Raw genomic sequence first — 22,267 nt, 5'->3', positions numbered from 1 at the left:
GGATCCAGAAATACCTGTGCCCAATATCATAATTCGTGTTTCATGTTCCTCTATCAACTGTACGGTACGTTGCGTCATAGTGTTGGCATCAATCTTGGCTTGTTGTACAGCGATAAGAACATCTAATGACTGCAGGATAGAGAAATCAAGGGAATTGTTTAGGTAAGACAAATTTTGAGGAGCCTATAGTTGCATAGGTGATTCTAGCCAGTAAATATGTGGGTACAATGAGGTGGCAGTGGTTGAACTGGTTATAGCTGCGGGTAAGTGAAATTTCAGGCCTGAGAGAGAACATAATGTGTCTCTAATGTGGGAAGTAATATTGCTAATTGTGTCTTACATAATTGTGATTTTACAGCAAAAGAAAAATTATTGTGCACTTTGTACAACCTAGATACTTTTATCAATACATTCTACTGTAGGACTCATACTTCTTTAAGCACATGGTATCTAATCATATGTCGGTACTTCCTATTATCTAAAGCCCAGAATTCCCTTTTGTGTAGTTTGCTAATTCCCTTTTCTGTATCTGATTTCCTGCTAGCACATTATCGTTATAATCTGTACATTTGCATTAGAATGGTAGATTTTTTATTGTGGATGCGTAATTGACTGTGTGCGGATGAAGATTATATGGTGCCAGTTGCGTGTTCTGCATTATTGGATCAGCAGTCTTCCGGTTCCGGGGTCCAGCACGCTCCAGAACAGTATTTGCTACTGATGATGACATTACATCTGTTACTCCCTTAAAAGATTTCAACCGGCTTGCATGAATAATAGTTGCTTTTGTGGATAACTGTAACTTGGCATTAACAGGTGATGTGATTTCGACAACTGGTAAGGACCCTGGTAATTTGTCATAAATTTTTCATATTTCCTTTAGAAACATAGGGAGCGAATAATTTTGAAATCCGGATACTTAACGTGTACATTGCCTAATTTCTCTTGCCGTTCTAATGCTGTGGTATTTGCCTTCTGTATCTTTTTCCACACATCCTTAATGATTCAAGCAAATTCCCTAACTGCTTCTCCAATCTTTCCTTTCTTGGGCTTAATAACATCGAATGGCAACAGCATCTTCCTGCCATAAATAACTTCATAAGGTGACATGCCTGTTCCTTCATGTGTTTTGGCATTGCATATGCTTACACAGTATGGAATGATGGTATCCCAATTGTTGTGCAGGACATTGATAAAATAATTAAGCATTTTCCTGACACTGCAGTGGACTCTTTCTGCCCATCTGTTTGCCTGTGGTTGTAATGGGGTGGTGTGTAATTTACATCCCTTCAGTGAACGGCAAAGTTGTTTAAATGAGGTCGAAGTTATTACCAAGGTCAGTTATAAGTGTTTCTGGTATGCCAGATTTTAAAATCCAATTATTGACCATAGCCTGTGTTGATCAAGGACACGTATCATGGTTATAGAGATCTTGAGTACTGATCTATAATTGTTAGTACATACCTATTCCTGGCTAGTGTTCTATTAAAGTGACCATCATGTCCGTTCCTGGTATTTGAAATGGGTGTGATGCTTCCAGGAGTCTTTGTAACTGTATACGTTGATGGCAATAGTCTGCTTGCTGGGTGCATGGTATGCAATTGCGCACATATTGTGCCAGATCGTGCTTTCTGGTCTCCCACCAGAATTGTTCACCAATGCATCTTTCAGTAGTTCTTTGACTACCTTGACCTGAAAGAATGTGATCATGGGCCTCTGGCGTGACTTCCTGTCGGAGGTGTTTGTGTACCCCGACTCTCGATCTGAGTCTAGTTGTTCGACACAAGACCCCACACTGTAGGCAAAACTGCTTTTGTGTCGCAATCTGCATCTGGAGCCTGTGCCTTTTGTCATTCTTCTGCATCGCAACCTACTACATCAAATAACACTACCTTTCTACTAAGACAATTCGCTTAGGAATGTTTCTTCCCCAGTTAATGAATGACTTCAAAGACCATTTTGGAAAGGCACAGGGGCCAACACGTCAAACAACTTGATGGGTCTTTTAGTCAAAGTAACAACTTGAGAGTGGCATGGTCCATGATTATATTGAATTTATTCCCATACAGAGAGCATCTGAAATATTTTATACCACAGACGACACTCAGTAACTCCTTTTCTGTTGTTGAGTAATTCTTTTCTGCTGTATTTAATTGTGTGGATGCGTAGGCTAATGGATGTTCTGCACCATTAATGTTTTTACCCAAAACTGCTTCGATAGCATGTCTAGATGCATCACAGGACAGGATGAATTCTTTGGTGAAATCTGGATAGATTAATACAGAACTACGTGTTAATATGTATTTCAGTGTTTCAAATGCTGTGTTGCATTCTGTTTTACAGTGAAATTTAGTAGCTTTTTTCAATAACTGCATGAGAGGTCGTACTACTTCTGCATAGTCCTTTACAAATTTTCAATAATAATTTGAGAGGCCTAGAAACATCTGTATTTCCTTGGTAGATTATGGTGTTGGAAAATCTTTAAGTGCTGCTATTTGCTGTGGATCGGTTTTGATTCCATGTTCGCTGATAACATGGCCTAAATATATTACTTCCTTTAATGCGAAGTGACACTTTTCCAAATTTAATATTAATTTAGCATCCCTGAGACGTTGGAAAACTTCTCATAAGTGAATCGCGTGCTCTTTGATGTCTTTTGAAAATACGATTACATCATCGAGGTATATCATGCACTGTCAAAGTTTTAGTCCACATAACCCACCTTCTAGCAATCTTGGAGTGTTTCATTCTTTAATCCAAAAGGCATTCTTAAGAACTGCCAATGACCTGAAGGGGTGGAGAAAGCAGTTTTATGTCTGTCCTCTGGTGCAGCTTCTATTTGATGGTACCCGCTCCTCAAGTCAATTGTGGAGAAATATTTACTGTTGCCAAGATGGTCAATGGTATCTACGATATTCGGTAATGGATACACAACTGAAATTGTTTTGCTATTTAAAAGCCTGTAATCACAACAGGATCTATGATGTTTTGCTCTGTCAGCAGGTTTCTTTGGCACAATTATGACATTTGCGCCGCATGGCGAAGTCGAATACTCTATTACACCACATTTAACTGCCGATCCAAGAATTCAAATAACGGCTGTAACTGGTGAGGAACTCTGTATGGTCTCCTATAAAATGGGGCATTATCTCTTGAAACTTCCTGACAGATTAAATCTGTGTGCCAGACTGAGACTTGAATTCAGGACCTTTGCCTTTTGCAGGCAAGTGCTCTACCAACTGAGCTACCCAACATGGCTCATGACCTGTTCTCACAGCTTCAATTTTGCCAGTACCTCGTCTCTTACCTTCCAAACTTCACAGAAGCTCTTCTGCTAACCTTGAAGCTATGGGGATGGGCTGTGAGTCATGCTTGGGGAGCTCAGTTGGTAGAGCACTTGCCCACAAAAGGCAAAGGTCCCAAGTTCAAGTGTCGATCCGACACACTGTTTTAATCTGCCAGGAAGTTTCATATCAGCACCCACTCTGCTGCAGGGTGAAAATCTCATTCTGGTGTTATCTCTTGTTGGAATACTGCATTGTGTGGTGTTCATTGGTGGTAGCGGTCCCTGTGAACTAAACATATCCTGAAACTTGTCCAACACTGCTTTTAACATATCACTTTCATTTCCTTTAAGTGCAATATTTTCTGGTGCTATGCGGTTTTGCAAGCGGCTGGTTTGTCGTTATTGTGTACGTCAGATCAATCAAAATCATTTCCTCTAAGGAACCTATGTTAGCTATTAACATTTCCATTTGTAACTCTGTGTTCTGTCCCAAAATTATCTTTTGTACTCCATCAATTGTTGTGGCACAAACTATACTCCGCACACAAAACAATGTGCTGTGTCTAATTCAGCATTTTCCTCTTAATGGTTCAACTGTGCATAGTGTAAAGCAACATTAATGTCCACCCAAAGTAGCTTTCCTGTACCAAATGGTATTTTATCCCACGAATCTACATTCAAGGACATTGCTTGCAGTTTACTTGATTCCTCTTTCTGGGGAGATTTATTGCAGCAAAGCATCCTTGGCAGCTGTGTCATCTAATTGAAACACTGTCCCGCTATGCTCCACTGTTTGCTGCCCAAGGTTGATTATAGAATGATGTTTATTCAGGAAATCTAATGTTAGGATAGCATTGTATTCATCGTTTACCCTTGATATGACTTCCACAACCTCCTGGAATCTTACACCCTCAATGTAAAAGGTTAGTGGTGTACAGACTACTGAACGTGTATCACCTCCGCCTATACCACTTAACTTATATCTTGGAGGGTCATATCTCCTGACCTCAGTGCACTGTTTATTTATGATTGACACTTGAGCCCCAGTGTCGACTAATAGTCTACATGTTTTACCAGTAGTAGTGCCTGGTAACCATCACACCGCCTTCGCATGCGCTCTAATACTATAGAATTTTAATGGGAATGGGAACAACTGTCGGCGTTCCTGTTTAATGGGCCCCTGTTTCCAAATTTCACTCTTCTACTACACTCACAATATGTATGGCCCAACCTTTGACAAGTTGTATACTGTGGTTGGCAACTCCTTTTTGAGATGTGTCCCTACCGATTGCATCTGAAACGATGAACCCCTGTGGAAAATCCATTTTTTCTTTCCTCGTACAGCGTCACCGTGTCTATTTCCTCTAATTCTGTAGCAATGTTCACTCCATCAATGCTGCTTAACAAATGGTTATTCCCACAAATATACTTCCTATGGCCACAAGAACAAAGATTCAGTTATGTAACAAGTAACATTTGAAATCTGATTACAATTTCAATCAAAGTAAAAAGAACATCTAATACTATCTGACAAGAAATTTTCTAGTGTGAAATTTCTTTGAAAGAATGAGAGCTGTCTGCAGGTTGCCGTCTGCTGTCTGTGGGTTGTTCGTGGCCCGTCACTGGCGATTGCGTCATGAATTTCTTGTACCACAAATTCCCTACCATGTACACCTCAAGATAGAGCCAAGGTTATCTGACACCAAATATAGTACGTCGGGGTTTAGTGACACTAGATATTGGGTGTGAGTGACAGAGGGGAGAAAAGTGTTGTGACTCGCCGATTATTCAAAGTGCCGCCGCACAAATACGCACGTCCTCTACTTGCGGCGCTGTCTGCCAGCCATGCAGCAGCTGCGCCACCTAAGCGGCCAGCCGAGCAGCGGCCGCTAGACTGAGGCTCAGTGTTTAATCGAAGGCCGACTTGCACACAGGTCAACATACTCATTGACTTATCTGTGTTGTTGTGTTGTCCGAAATATGTGTTAAATTTGAAGATTTAACAATTGGCGAAAAGGTAGTGGATTTTTCCTTTTCACCGTTGACTCACAGGGTTCCATGGCTACTATCGAGCAGCTCTTGCAAAATCTCCTTGAACAGCAAACGCTTCTAACAGCGGCGATTCGCGTTTTGTCGCGGCATCAAATGCTGGGCGTTTCTCGTCGTTGGCTGTACCTCCTTTTCCACCTTACGACGAGACGGCAGAAGACTGGTCAGATTATGAAAAACGTCTTCAACAGCACTTCTTGGCATTTCATGTCACGGACGAACAACCATGTAAGTCTCTGTTCCTTTCCTGGATTTCACCTCAAATGTATCGGTTGTTGTCACAATTGGCTCCTTTGAAGGATCCTGCGTCTTTGTCCTTTGCTGAAATGTGCTCCCTTCTGTCTGTCTATTTTCAAAAGCAAACGCATGTGGTAGCCTCTCGTGTTGCCTTTTATTGTTGTCAAAAATAACCAAATCAGTCCTATTGCGCTTGGGCTGCTGAACTTCACGGCCTCAGTCGAAAGTGTCAATTTGTTACTGACGTTCACAGAGAATCCTATGCTGATTCCATGGTACGGGATGCTATTATCCGGTCGGCGCCCGACAAAGAAGTTCGGCAACGTGCCCTTCAGTTGGCGAATCCGACTCTAGATGAAGTTCTCTCCATTGTGCAGTCTTTTGAAATGTCTCGCGCTGATGGGGCGCAAATAGAAGCGTGGGGTGACGTCTAGGAAATACAACCTCTGTGCGCTGTTGACGACGCGTGCGGCACGTCCCCGCCGGCCAACGTGGCCGCAGTATGCTCCCACGCGCAGCCTCGGCCTAGCCGTAAACAACCCACTAAGAAACTGCAGCAAAATCCCCGGCAACTTCCTTCATGTCCGCGGTGTTTTACGAAACATTCACGCGAGGATTGTCCCCAACGTTGGGCTGTGTGTCACAATTGCAAAAAGAAAGGTCATGTGTCTTCCGTTTGTAAATCCGACTGCATATATGATGTTCATGAACATGACGATGATTCTGATTCTGTGTTGTCTGTCAATTGTACTTCTTCCCTTTCAGGGAAGTTATTACTCACTGTCCAAATCCTTGGTCGAGATGTTCGCATGCAAGTGGATACCGGTTCTGCTGCCACTATAATTAATTCTCAGACGTATCTTCAGCTGGGTTCTCCACTCCTGTCCCCAGTCACTCGGCAATTACGGACATACAATAAACAGAAGATTTCTCTCTTGGGACAGTTTAATGCTGAGGTATCTTACAAATCCGTCGTTCGCACTGTTCCCATATTTGTGGTCGACCAGAGCAACGCAGAAAATCATTTTGGTTTCAATGCCTTTCGCGTTTTTGGGTTCTCCATAGATGACTCTGTCAATATTGTCTTTGACGCTATTCCTTATGCTAAACTGGATTCCTTGTTGACGACATTTTTGTCCCTTTTTTCTCCTGGGTTAGGCCGTGCAAACGACTTTGAAGCTCATATCACGCTCAAACCCACTGCTCGGCCTAAGTTTTTACGGGCCCTTCATGATCGGGTAAAACGGGAGTTGGATCGTCTCACTGCTTCAGGGGTCTTGCTTCCTGTCACTTCCAGTGAGTGGTCCTCTCCTGTCGTTGTAGTTGCTAAGCCCAATGGTGATATTCGTCTCTGTGGCGATTTCAAAGCCACTGTAAATGCTCAATGCCTCATCGACACTTACCCTATGCCCCGTCCTGAAGAACTGTTCACTAAACTCGCTGGAGGACAGTATCTTTCTAAAATTGACCTGTCGGAAGCTTATCATCAACTTCCTCTCAACGCTGCTTCCCGGCAGTTTCTGGTCCTTAACACGCCTTTCAGCCTCTATCAATACCAACGCTTGCCATTCGGGGTTGCTAGCGCCCTGCTCTCTTTCAGCGATTCTTGGAACAATTATTGCTCCCTGTCCCGGGGTGTATCAATTACATGGACGACACTGTTGTCACTGGCTCCTCGTAATTGACGCCTACTCTAACTTTCCTTTCATTGTCCGTTGCACGTCACTTACTACCGCGGCAACCACCAGTGCTCTCGCCCGCATTTTTTCTTTGGAAGGCCTCCCCTCTACTCTTGTTACTGATAATGGTCCGCAATTTGCCTCTTCCGACTTTGCGGATTTTTGTGCTCGTCACGGCGTTACGCATGCCACGGCCCCGCCGTTCCATCCACAATCCAACGGTGAGGCTGAATGACTGGTCCGCACATTTAAGGCTCAGATGCGGAAACTTCTGACTTCTTCTGCTGCTGATGCGCTTCTCCAGTTCCTGGCGTCTTACCGTTTCACCCCCATGGGCGATCACAGCCCGGCTGAGCTCTTACATGGCCGACAGCCCCGCACGCTACTTCATCTTCTGCGGCCTCCCACCTCACGGCCGCGGGTGCCTTCACTTGGCCGGTTCACCGCCGACGACCTCGTCTGGGTACGGGGATATGGCAGGCGGCCAAAATGGAGCCCGGGCCGCATCTTACGACACCGTGGCAGACGCCTGTATGAAATCCAGACGGACACGGGTGTTGCAGTGCGTCATTCGGACCAGCTTCGGCCTCGGGTGCCAGCAACGCCTGTTCCGAATGCCGCCACACCACCTTTGGCTCTACCTGATGCTCGGGATCTTGGCATCTCTCAATACTCACAACACAGCCCTCTCACCGTCATCGCGATGCCAGCACCAGAACGGACGCCACCAGGAGACGTGCCAATGCAGGAACCAGAGGACCATCCTCTGTCAGAGTACATCTACTCGCCTCCTCCTCCAACGGACGCTGACACATCGCCCATGTCTCCTGTCATATCAACTGGACTTGCCGCAACAGGCAGATTGGGGCATGGGGCCCCAGCAGATTCGACCCCTACGTCTCTTGTCATCTCGACCCGTTATCATCAGGGACACTTCCGTCCGTACGGGAAGCCTCCTCCTCAAGACTTTACAGCGAGCCAAACAACGCCTATGGACGTTAGCGATCTCCAGGACACCTCCATCAAGACCAGTGCAACAATTTCAAAGGGGGGAAAAGTGTTGTGACTCGCCGATTATTCAAAGTGCCGCCGCGCAATTACACACGTCCTCTACGTGCGGCGCTGTCTGTCAGCCATGCAGCAGCTGCACCACCTAAGCGGCCAACCAAGCAGCGGCCGCTAGACTGAGACTCAGTGTTTAATCGAAGGCCGACTTGTACACAGGTCCACTTACTCAGTGACTTATATGTGTTGTTGTGTTGTCCGAAATATGTGTTAAATTTGAAGATTTAACAAAAAGGTCGTTATTTTCTCAGGAATAGTGGTAGAGAAAGCGACACTTTGTGGGTGGAGGAATGGGTTCTTTACTTGGTTCAGTGGGTGAGGTGTGAGAGAAACGTTGGTGGATCCACTAATGGTCATTTGTTCACATAATTTCCATTAAACGAACATAGTAATACAATGTGTTTTCACTTGCTTATTTTCTTGCAGTTGTGGAGCAGCAAAGTTGTAGTGTGCACATTCCAGTGACCACTTTTACAATGACAACTCATGTTGCAGCGAGGCACCAGTGGTGTATTCTTCCATTGACTACCGTACACGTGACTCATTGCGATGGTCGCATGGTCTTCTCCTTGTGAATATGCTCGTTGCATTGTTAACAAGCGGCTACAGTGTGGTGCGAGTACTCTGTCCCAGAACCTTGAGGTTCAGCATCTACATCTACATCTACATCCATACTCCGCAAGCCACCTGACGGTGTGTGGTGGAGGGTACCTTCAGTACCTCTATCGGTTCTCCCTTCTATTCCAGTCTCGTATTGTTCGTGGAAAGAAGGATTGTCGGTATGCCTCTGTGTGGGCTCTAATCTCTCTGATTTTATCCTCATGGTCTCTTCGCGAGATATACGTAGGAGGGAGCAATATACTGCTTGACTCTTCGGTGAAGGTATGTTCTCGAAACTTTGACAAAAGCCCGTACCGAGCTACTGAGCGTCTCTCCTGCAGAGTCTTCCACTGGAGTTTATCTATCATCTCTGTAACGCTTTCGCGATTACTAAATGATCCTGTAACGAAGCGCGCTGTTCTCCGTTGGATCTTCTCTATGTCTTGTATCAACCCTATCTGGTACAGATCCCACACTGCTGAGCAGTATTCAAGCAGTGGGCGAACAAGCGTACTGTAACCTACTTCCTTTGTTTTCGGATTGCATTTCCTTAGGATTCTTCCAATGAATCTCAGTCTGGCATCTGCTTTACCGACAATCAACATTATATGATCATTCCATTTTAAATCACTCCTAATGCGTACTCCCAGATAATTTATGGTATTAACTGCTTCCAGTTGCTGACCTGCTATTTTGTAGCTAAATGATAAAGGATCTATCTTTCTGTGTATTCGCAGCACATTACACTTGTCTACATTGAGATTCAGTTGCCATTCCCTGCACCATGCGTCAATTCGCTGCAGATCCTCCTGCATTTCAGTACAATTTTCCATTGTTACAACCTCTCGATACACCACAGCATCATCTGCAAAAAGCCTCAGTGAACTTCTGATGTCATCCACCAGGTCATTTATGTATATTGTGAATAGCAACGGTCCTATGACACTCCCCTGCGGCACACCTGAAATTACTCTTACTTCGGAAGACTTCTCTCCATTGAGAATAACATGCTGCGTCCTGTTATCTAGGAACTCCTCAATCCAATCACACAATTGGTCTGATAGTCCATATGCTCTTACTTTGTTCAATAAACAACTGTGGGGAACCGTATCGAACGCCTTGCGGAAGTCAAGAAACACGGCATCTACCTGTGAACCCGTGTCTATGGCCCTCTGAGTCTCGTGGACGAATAGCGCGAGCTGGGTTTCACATGACCGTCTTTTTCGAAACCCATGCTGATTCCTACAGAGTAGATTTCTAGTCTCCAGAAAAGTCATTATACTCGAACACAATACGTGTTCCAAAATTCTACAACTGATCGACGTTAGAGATATAGGTCTATAGTTCTGCACATCTGTTCGACATCCCTTCTTGAAAACGGGGATGACCTGTGCCCTTTTCCAATCCTTTGGAACGCTACGCTCTTCTAGAGACCTACGGTACACCGCTGCAAGAAGGGGGGCAAGTTCCTTTGCGTACTCTGTGTAAAATTGAACTGGTATCCCATCAGGTCCAGAGGCCTTTCCTCTTTTGAGCGATTTTAATTGTTTCTCTATCCCTCTGTCGTCTATTTCGATATCTACCATTTTGTCATCTGTGCGACAATCTAGAGAAGGAACTACAGTGCAATCTTCCTCTGTGAAACAACTTTGGAAAAAGACATTTAGTATTTCGGCCTTTAGTCTGTCATCCTCTGTTTCAGTACCATTTTGGTCACATGTGAACCTCTAGGTTCACATGTGACACATTTGGTGAGGACGCAGTCCGTTTGTCCTCACAAGCCACCTGGGTAAGCACCACAAAAAATTCCTTCAGGTAACATCTGTGATGGCATCTTCTGCCTTGACCTATTGGCACAGTACCGACATCATCTTCTGTCGAGCAGCATAGCGGTTAAGTTATGGTAGCGAAGTATGACATCCGCTGACTAACCATCGGTCCATCCATCCAGTAGACGTTTCTTCATGTGTTCTTTCTCCTCTCAAAAGACCTCCTTCGGTCCATTTGTCAGAGATATTTATTCAATATTTTTACCAATGTCGCGAAGTTTCTAGGGCAGTGACTGACTCTTCAATCATTGATCTATGCTTCTCATGTTGGGCAGAAATGTGAGCAACATTGACACATGTGCTGCTTTCCATTGTTTTGCCTCTAAGCTTGTGGGGTCAGGCATTACCCTTTCTTCCTCCTCCGCATTGCCAGGTACATCATGCACGTGATTTCAGTATGTTGACAGTTACTAGAGCATTGGCTGCTGATGTGTGAACTGCTCTGGTCATTGTTCTCCTTGGAAGCATTGCTGGTCTGCTCAGTTGTTGATCTGTCGAAGTGCTGACTGCTGCTGTGAAAACTGCATCTGTCATCGGCCTTCTCATGTTGGGCAGAAACGTGACCAATGTTGCCATTCCTGCCTGGTGTTCCTTGTCCGACTGCTGCCGCTTCCAAAGATTGTGGCTTAGAGTGTCAGAGTCTCTAAAATGTTCACTTAACGTATAAAAAGTCTTTACATATTTTTCTGCTTTGAACAGCCATAAATAATGCATAATAATTATACATAATTTTTATGCACCCCACACAACCTTGCAAAAAGTATTAGTCATTTGTTTGATAAATATTTATGTAAATATAAAATCTGAGGTCTTTATTACAATTTTGTGTCTGCCTGAAAAAAGCAGTTTTGAAGACGATTGTTGAGTGATCAGATTTTTGCTTTTGGAAGGCATACAACCTGTCAGCAGTATTATCGCAGATGAACAGACAATTCAGTAGTGGCACAAACCATACATGTTTTTTACGTGCAGGTGCAAAAAATTTAAAAGTGAGTGGAAAAGCGTAACTGACGGTCACTAACAGTATTGACCATGACATTGTAATGCCTTATTGATCCACTTAGCCAAGAAGATTGACATCTTAGAGTTGCAAAAATTGCTGAACAGTGCCAGGTAAGTGTAAACACAACTCACTCCAGCATTCAAATCAAACTGAACTACTGTAAGACTTGTGCATTGTGGATTCCCAGAGAGCTTACCATTCATCTCAAAGTAAAGGGATTTAGCATTTGCACCAAGCTTAGAAATCATTCTACTAGCAAAGGTGGTGGATTTTTGTACAGGTTTAACCTTTGATGAAATTAATACATTATTCTGAACCAGAGTCCAAGAGTGAAAACATGCAATGATAACTATCTTTTGTATTCCCCATTCTCTGATTTTCAGTGTTTTTTTTTTTTGGAGGAGCCATACATGGCCAATGGCTATGTTACTCATACATGATTGAGAAGAAAGTCAAGCAATGAAAAGAGGAAAGACACTCTGCTTCTTTGAGACGATGCTTTGACTTATGTGGGACAACTGTTATTGGAAACTATGGGAAAAGGCAGCTCTTACTTCATCCTTTTGCATTCTTGATGTGCCCTCTTTGGATTTTAATCTGTTCTGATGAAAGAAACTTTGCATGACTTTAAGTTCCATGGCGATGAAAAGCAAAGAAATAAGTACAAAACTGACATTGAGATCAAGGTAAAGAATTTTTTGCTGAGAGGACAAGTGCCATAAATTTGGTGGGGATTACATGGAAAAATATACAAAAAGTTGTATTGATTTAATAAACCACCTTTGCTGTACAGCTATTTGTTTAATTATTTATAACCACTGAAATTTAAAGTTACCAGTCCCACATTCTACTTTACAATTTTAATATAACTTTTTCAGTGTGTATAAATCTTTGTTGCTTGACATTTAGTTAGTTCCTATTAAAGTTTTACTTGTTATTTTAAGATCATTTCCACAGAATGGTAGCTGCAATATCAAATGGAAGATCGTGGTTGGTTGAGAAAGATAGCTCCACTTGTTGCTTGCATAAGCCTCTGTTTGGTGTGTTATATCTCCATTTCTCCTCACAGTTATCATTGTAAGATAAAATAGTTATAGAATCTATTTGTATATAAGCTGTCTACAAACTGAGTGTGACAATAACATCACTGTACCCACTGCATGTATTAAATTATATACTTGTTCAGTTTTTCCAGGGTATTACAAAAACTGCTTCATTCTTGTTGTGATAAAAATACTTCATTTCCCTCAGGAGAGGATAAGACAAGATAAGATAATTTTATTTTCATTAGATCTTTACAGCAGTAGAAAATATACAGGGTGGAGAAAAATTGTGTTATGAAATATTAACCCGGGATAGCAGATGCCAGTAGGAACCAAAATTAATAATGAAACTTCCTGGCAGATTAAAACTGTGTGCCGGGACAAGACTAGAACTCGGAACCTTTGCCTTTCGCGGGCAAGTGCTCTACCAACTGAGCTACCCAAGCACGACTCACGCCCCGTCCTCACAGCTTTACTTCTGCCAGTACCTCGTCTCCTACCTTCCAAACTTAACAGAAGCTCTTCTGCGAATCTTGCAGAACTAGAACTCCTGAAAGAAAGGATATTGCGGAGACATGGCTTAGCCACAGCTTGGGGAATGTTTCCAGAATGAGATTTTCACTCTGCAGCGGAGTGTGCGCTGATATGAAACTTCCTGACAGATTAAAATTGTGTGCCGGGACGAGACTCGAACTCGGGACATTTGCCTTTCGCGGGCAAGTGCTCTACAACTGAGCTACCAAAGCATGACTCACGCCCCTCCTCACAGCTTTACTTCTGCCAGTATCTCGTCTCCAAATTGGTAGAGCACTTGTCCGCGAAAGGCAAAGGTCCTGAGTTCGAGTCTTGTCCCGGCACACAGTTTTAATCTGCCAGGAAGTTGCATATCAGCGCACACTCCGCTGCAGAGTGAAAATCTCATTCTCAAAATTACTAATATTGTGTAAGTCGACAACACATAATGTTTTAAACCATGGAAACTTGGCGCCACGTGCTCCGATTCGCCATGGGATTGCCCTGTTGCCTTTCTTTGGTTGACAGGCAGCGCTATGGTTGTTGGTTCACACATAAAAACGTCCCTCACTCCCTCACTGTCCCAATGTGATACGCACATGTGTCGTATAGGTCTTGCTGTTTGCCTCCACCTTACATCAGAGGCATTCACACCTAAGCTTCACTTTGGAGCACACACGTCACCTGCGATTTAGTCATACAGTAAACATGGCAGCACAGTATTCATTTGAAGAACAACAAGATATTGTTTTTGTTTATGGACTAGCTGATGGTTAATTTGCTTGAAGCTCCATGGTTGTATGAGGAACAATACTTAGCAAGATGCCACCCACACCTGCAAATGTTTACAGCAAGTCACTGGCAGCTTGGTGAAACAGGCTCGTTAGTGGGATATCAGGGTGATGTTGGAAGACGTTGAACATGACGGGATGCTGCATATGAAGAGACTGTTCTCGAGTGCTTCAAGGAAGTACCTGCGACAAGTACTCGAGCGGCTGGACACGGCATGGGGGTCACTCATCAGTTAGTCTAGGAGGTTCTGAGGGATGATGGCCAGCAGCCATTTACTTTCCACCTTTTCCAAGACCTAAATCCTGTGGCGGACTATGATCACAGTGTAGGTTTTTGCCAGTGGTTTCTGTGACGTGTTGCGTGGGATCCCAATTTCCACACCATTGTGTTATTTACCGACAAGTGCACCTTCCATCGAGATGGCCTTTACAACACTCAAAATGTTCATTACTGGGCAAGAGGAAATCCTCACGTCATGTACATCCATGGACACCAGGAACGATTTTCAGTCAACATTTGAGCAGGCATTGTGGGTGACCATCTGATTGGGTTAGTCCGTCTACCTCCTCAACATACTGGGGCAAATTACCTTCACTTTTTGCAAGAAGACCTACCCAGCCTGCTGGAAGATGTTCCCTTGGACATATGGCTACGCATGTGGTTGCAGTATGATGGGGTGCCCACATATAACAGTCATGCTGTACGCGGATATTTAAATGAACTCTTCGACGACCGGGGGGAATTGGCAGAGGTGCTTGTAGGATATGGCCCCCACGATCACCAGACCTCGTGCCACTGGACTTTTTCCTCTGGGGATTTTTCAAAGTTCTAGTTCACCCACTTGAATGCAAACCACCTAGAAACAAAGAGGAATTAATGGATCACATTCAGCGTGCTGTCAATCACATCAGAGCAATGCCAGGAATCTTTGAAAGAGTTCGGCGTTGCCAAGTATGTGTCATGTCAGAGGGTCGCCAGTTCAAGCACCGCTTTAAGTACACAATGTCGTATCTACAAAAAAGGCCCTTTTCAGAGCCAACACAATTTGTAAAAGACTTTCTGTATGTGAACTAACAGCTGTTGATGGGTTTGTTCCCAGTACCTCTTATCATGAAACTTAAGTGGAAGTGTCAAGACCCTGACAGATTCGCCCCCAGAGTGGAAGGCCGACGCGCTACCACCGAGCATGCGGTCTACCTTGTATACATCGCGATCTCTGGCAGGCAAAGTATTCACTATCATGTGTTGTCCAGAGCATCTGGCAACAGTGCAATCCCGTGGTCAATTAGAGTGTGGGGCACCAAGTTTCTGTAGTTTAAAAATTGTGCGTTGTCGACCTACACAACATTAGTCATTTTGGTTCCTACTGGCATCAGCTATCCAAGGTTTATTACATTAGCAAATAGAACTGTTTCGCCATATCAGTATTTAGCTTACAATTCCATGTTGCAGTCAAAAAATTCCTTTAATTCATAGAATGGGTTGGCAACAAGCCATTTATTTAATGTTTTCCTAAATTCACACTCTGGTAGGTCTTGTGCCATATGCAGGAGCTCATTTAGTTTGTGGCCCACTAGCTCATAGCTATTAATTGACTTTGGTAATCTATGGTATGACATGTGTGGAATTATTATTTCTTGTGTTGTGACCATGAATATTATTTATAAGTTTTATTTCCTGTAGATTCTTTTTTACATAGGTTAACACTTGGTATATATACAGATTTATAACAGTCATTATTTTACATTCAGAGAACAATGGCTTACAGTGTGCTTTATGCTGAGAACATGTAATGTCTCTGATTGCTTTCTTCAGCAGAAATAATTTGTTTTGAACATGGCTTGAGTTTCCCCATAGAATAAGTCCATATGAAATAGTACTTTCAAAAAGTGCAAAATAAGATGTTTCAACATAAGCTTCTGGTACACATTTCATAAAGCATCTAAATAAGTAAATTACTCTGGATAATTTAACGCTAATGTATTTTGTGTGTTGCTCCAAGGACAAATTGTCATCTAAGTATACCCCCAAGAACTTTATATAACAGGGATCGTTAAAAGGACTTTTGTCCTTAAGGCTTAATACAATTTTTTGTGTTTAGTTGTCGTTCAGGACAAATCCATTTCACCTGAACCAATATGACATTTTGGCAAGTGTACTGTCAGCAGGATCTTTTAACTTATTTAGATCATTGCTGTAGTTTAGGAAGGTAGCGTCATCTGAAAATAACGCTGTTTTGGATCTCATAAAGGAGAGTAGGTCATTGATCATTACCAAAAACAGAAATGGTCCCAACACAGATTCCTGCGGAACTCCCACCTTAGTTTGTTTCTCAGTAGACTTTTCTGTGCTGATGCACACAACTTGCCTACAGTTTTGGCGATAAGACTTTAGTAGTTTTAAGCTGTTCTGCCTAAAGCCATAAAAATGGAGTTTCTCTAGAAATGTGTCATGCCCTACATAGTCAAATGCTTTACTCAGGTCACAGAATGTGGCATGAGCAAATCCCTTCTCAAATACTTTAAGAACATATTTAATTACAGAGTCTATTGTGTCTGCTGTTGATGGTTTTTTTCTAAATCCATATTCTGCTACATTAAATATTCCATGTATTTCAAAATGAGCAGACAACTGATGGTAAATGATGTATTTTATTATTTTGCCCATGACTGGAACTATTGATATTGGTCTGAAACTTGCAGATTTGTCTTTGTCACCCTTTTTGTACATAGGAACCATCCTAGATAATTGCAGCTCCTCTGGAAAGTATCCTTCTGATAAACATTTATTTACATAGTGAGTCAATGGATAAACAATGGAATCAATGGCTTTTTTCAGCAAACTGCAAGACATATCATAAATATCAGCACCATCTGATGATTTAATGTTCCTTACTATTTTTAATACAGTACTATGCATAACCTCAGAGAAAGCGAAAATATTATTGTAAGGCATCCCATGATAATTTTTTTCTAAGAGTTCTAATGGACTTGTATTACTTTTACTGATGCCATTTCTTACTTCCTTGATAGATTTAATAAAATAATCATTAAACTATTGTTGAGAGATATTGATTTTGACCTTATGTGACTCTTTGGCAATACTATTTATGAGATTCCAAGCAGCTCTGCATTTATTGTTAGAAGTCTCAATGTACTGGGCATTGTGTGACTTTTTCGATTCAATGACTGCTTTTGTATAATCAATTCTCGATCTTACATACAGAGATTTTTCACTTTCAGACTTGGTATTGCTGTGTATATCTAACGGCATCATTACATGCATATCAGACAGCATTTTAGTGTACCAAGAATTTTTCTTTTTTGACACCTTCTTTTTACAACCTCTGTCTGTTACCCTACATTTCCTAATGGGAATACAATCATTAAATATTTGCAGAAATGAGTTAAAGAAACGTTCAAAATTTATCTTAGCTGACCCATTATTTGATAGGCAAAGATTACCATCAATTCTCTGGCAGAACCAATTTCTATCTGCAAGAGTTTTCCTGAACTTGTCAATTTTTCCATTGGTCATTGGCCTAGTGATCACCATTTTTGAATTGGCCATGTCACTACTAACATTAACTGAACTGGTCCTGCCAGCATATGTTAGGGACATTGATTTGTGGTCAAAAAAGAGAAACATTGTCACATCACATTGGACTTGGACACATTTAAAATTAACAAATATATTGTCTAAGCACGCTTGTTCCCTAGTAGATTTCATTTAGGAATTTATTTGGATCTATGAACACTGCCCTAAATCTATCACACTGTTCTTTGATGGCACAGTTTATTTTGCAGACATATTTATCATTACAGATCATCTTTTTATTATTCCACTGATTATGAGCTGGGAACCTGGATAGACTGAACTGTCGTAGGAGGTTTTTCAAATCACTAACACTGCGCTTGGCAATTGACACGTCAAAATCAAAATTAAGATCACCACCTATTGTAATGTAAAAGTTGGTAAATCTTTTCTCAGTGAGTGCACACAAAAGGATGTCCAATTTTTCTAAGAGTACACTGCTAATACCATTGGGAGACCTGTACAATGATACTACTATTAGCTTCATACTACTTACGACTATACCAATGGCTTCAAAATTCAGTTCTTCACATAAATAATTTAGATCTAAGTTACCAAAGGTGCAATTGATTAATCTAACAACACATATTGCTACACCACCTCCATTTTGGGCCCACTGCTATTCCTCATCTTCATTAATGATCTTCCTCTTTGTTCTGAGACAAACAGCAAATTTATCCTGTTTGCTGATGATTCCACAATTCTAATTGACATTTTGATAGATCACAATCTTGAACAAACTACAAATACTGTTTTTAATGACATCTTAAATTGTTTCTCCTCAAATGGTCTCTCACTCAATCCAAATAAAACTCATTATATGAGGTTCCATACATCACAAAGTAATCTCGATGAAATTAACATAAAATGTAGAAATCAACCAATACAGAAAGTTGAAGATACAAAATTCCTGGGTGCTTATATAGACAGTAAATGTAATTGGTCAGTTCACATTCTTCATCTATGTAAAAAACTTGCTCGACAACATTTGCATTATGGATAACTTCTGCAGTGGCTGAAGTTGGCGCCATTATGGTTGCCTACTTTGGCTACTTCCACTCACTGATATCATATTCGGGGGAACCAATCACTTGCAAAAAAAGTTTTCACCGTCAAAAAAAAAAAGAGAATAATGTGTGGAGTCCATCAAAATCAAAGACACACTTTCAGTCACTTGTTTTGAAAGATAGGTTTGCCAATAACTGCCTCACAGTATATTTTTTCCTTGCTGACCTTTGTGTGCAAAAATTATTCTATCCACCAAGACAACAGTAAATTCCATGGCTATAACACCAGAAACAAAAACAATCTACATGTCGAAATGAAAAAAGGAGTTTACTACTCCAGCATTAAGCTGTTCAATGCTCTCCCACTACATATCAAATGTGTTCATACAGAACTGCCAAAATTTAAACAAGTTCTCAAAGATTACCTGACAGAGAAATCTTTTTATACTGTGGATGAATATTTGAAAGAAAATATATACCATCACTAAACTTATTGTGTCTAGAACTAGTTCAATTGATTTTATTGAGCATTATCACACTTTTTGTAACAACAGATTGCCTGTACTTGCATTTACTCTTGTAGGCCTAATATCTGATTTAACTTTGTGCTCTTATTTATAACCTTTATTTGAAACTCCTTTTTCTGTTAAATGGTTGTTATGTTATCTAGCTGACATTGTATCTATTACTGTATTTATAGTATGTCTTGCTTAAACTATGTACAATTTGGCATTGAATTGCCCTTGTATTTATTGTAAGTTTAAATTGAAACCTCTACAATTTGACACTTTCCATATCCTTATGATTGACTCACTAACTGGATCTATGGAACATGAAATAAATAAATCAATCTTGTGAACGCTTCTGCAGTAACTGTTTGATAAGCCATAATTTTTGAACTTAGAAACTGGAATTTCACCTTACGTGAACATTGGGCCACTGAAACACAGTAAGTCAAATTTATTCACTGATGAGAAGTCATTCAATACCATTGCCTTGTCATTCAAACCTTGAATGTTTTAAAACCCAGTTTTCAGGTCTTTATTCTACTCTCCTTCGGTTTTTAGATGATACCTGTTTTTGGATTTTTTTTCTTTTTTTTTCTTTTTTTTTTCTTTTTCTCGGGTTTATCCAGTTTGTCATCCCCATCAAGCCATTTTAGTTTTCCTTGTTTTTTGTTATTTTGCAAACATCTGTAAAATTCTGCTTAATGTTAGTCCATCCTTTCCTAGCCAGTTTTCATTTAGGAATTTATTTGGATCTATGAACACTGCTCCAAGTCTATCACACTGATCTTTGATGGCAAAGTTTATTTTGCAGACATATTTATAGTTACATTTAAGTTCACTTTCTGTAGTATGTTGCTTTGAGTTTTCCATATTTTTTAGATGGTTGTTTAGCTGTTGTATTCTAATTCCAAGTCACATGTCAATTTTCCATCCTGGAACAGCGACTTTTTCAGTAAAGAATCGCCTATCAATAGGAGTTCATTTTCATTTCTTGGTACACTTGAGCCACTGCCTTTCTCTTTAGTATATGTTACAGACTTCCATTCATATTTATGTACTGAATTTTTGCTTACTGAGGTTATCAGTAATTCACCAAGTACATGTGATACATTAGACCTAAAGTTTTGATTGTTAGTACTGCTTATACATGCATGCAAGTATTCATGTATTGTTTTGTTTCCATTTTCACCACCCACACACACTGGAATAGTTCTTTGTGACTAATCTACTATTTGTTTTACCTGGAGTCATCGTTTTGTTGTCTACCAACTTACTGCTGATGTGCAAACACGGATTGATGCATTGTTGTTTTTGTTTCACAGCTTTCTGACACACGGAACTCTTCTTCTCATAATAATTTACCGTTATCTCTTTTTAAAATCGAGATTTCACTTTTCAGCACTTCAACATCATTTTAAAGTATCTTGATAATTTCACTTTTGGTTTTCACTGCTTTTTCAAGTTTGGATGTTTCAAAATGTAAACAGCCAAGACATGTCCATAAAAAATCAACACTGACATATTTTAAGTTTATTTTGACACACTTTTCATACAACCAGTAATTACACTTAACACACAAGATTTATTTTATCACTGTCTTTTTACATTCTTTACATAATGAACTGTTCAATCTTTCCGTTTTTGATGAGAGTGAAACACTGACCGTTGTATGGGTGCCATCTACACTTACATTAAAAAAATAGCTGAAAACAAGCTTTAAAAAATGTGATTATTACGAGGGCAGTTCAATAAGTAATGCAACACATTTTTTTTTCTGAAACAGGGGTTGTTTTATTCAGCATTGAAATACACCAGGTTATTCCCCAATCTTTTAGCTACACAACACTATTTTTCAACGTAATCTCCATTCAATGCTATGGCCTTACGCCACCTTGAAATGAGGGCCTGTATGCCTGTACGGTACCATTCCACTGGTCGATGTAGGAGCCAACGTCGTACTGCAGCAATAACTTCTTCATCATCCGCGTAGTGCCTCCCACGGATTGCGTCCTTCATTGGGTCAAACATATGGAAATCCGACAGTGCGAGATCGGGGCTGTAGGGTGCATGAGGAAGAACAGTCCACTGAAGTTTTGTGAGCTCCTCTCGGGTGCCAAGACTTGTGTGAGGTCTTGCGTTGTCATGAAGAAGGAGAAGTTCGTTCAGATTTTTGTGCCTATGAACACGCTGAAGTCGTTTCTTCAATTTCTGAAGAGTAGCACAATACACTTCAGAGTTGATCGTTTGACCATGGGGAAGGACATCAAACAGAATAACCCCTTCAGTGTCCCAGAAGACTGTAACCATGACTTTACCGGCTGAGGGTATGGCTTTAAACTTTTTCTTGGTAGGGGAGTGGGTGTGGCGCCACTCCATTGATTGACGTTTTGTTTCAGGTTCGAAGTGATGAACCCATGTTTCATCGCCTGTAACAATCTTTGACAAGAAATTGTCACCTTCAGCCACATGACGAGCAAGCAATTCCGCACAGATGGTTCTCCTTTGCTCTTTATGGTGTTCGATTAGACAACGAGGGACCCAACGGGAACAAACCTTTGAATATCCCAACTGGTGAACAATTGTGACAGCACTACCAACAGAGATGTCAAGTTGAGCACTGAGTTGTTTGATGGTGATCCATGGATCATCTCGAACGAGTGTGTTCGCACGCTCCGCCATTGCAGGAGTCACAGCTGTGCACGGCCGGCCTGCACGCGGGAGATCAGACAGTCTTGCTTGACCTTGCGGCGATGATGACACACGCTTTGCCCAACGACTCACCGTGCTTTTGTCCACTGCCAGATCACCATAGACATTCTGCAAGCGCCTATGAATATCAGAGATGCCCTGGTTTTCCGCCAAAAGAAACTCGATCACTGCCCGTTGTTTGCAACGCACATCCGTTACAGACGCCATTTTAACAGCTCCGTACAGCGCTGCCACCTGTCAGAAGTCAATGAAACTATACGAGACGAAGCAGGAATGTTTCAAAATATTCCACAAGAAATTTCCGGTTTTTTCAACCAAAATTGGCCGAGAAAAAAAAATGTGTTGCATTACT

The 22,267-nt window shown here is 41.4% G+C and overlaps 1 protein-coding gene across 1 annotated transcript in view; it reads left to right on the top strand.

Moving 5' to 3' along the window:
* Positions 1 to 22,267, top strand: part of LOC126176097 (rotatin) — a 443,859-nt gene that overhangs the window by 189,191 nt on the left and 232,401 nt on the right.

This window comes from Schistocerca cancellata, chromosome 1 (assembly GCF_023864275.1).
Source record: "Schistocerca cancellata isolate TAMUIC-IGC-003103 chromosome 1, iqSchCanc2.1, whole genome shotgun sequence".
In the NCBI taxonomy this organism is placed as follows: domain Eukaryota; kingdom Metazoa; phylum Arthropoda; class Insecta; order Orthoptera; family Acrididae; genus Schistocerca; species Schistocerca cancellata.
Note: the sequence above shows the minus strand (reverse complement) of the source record. Positions and strands in the feature narration are given on the sequence as shown.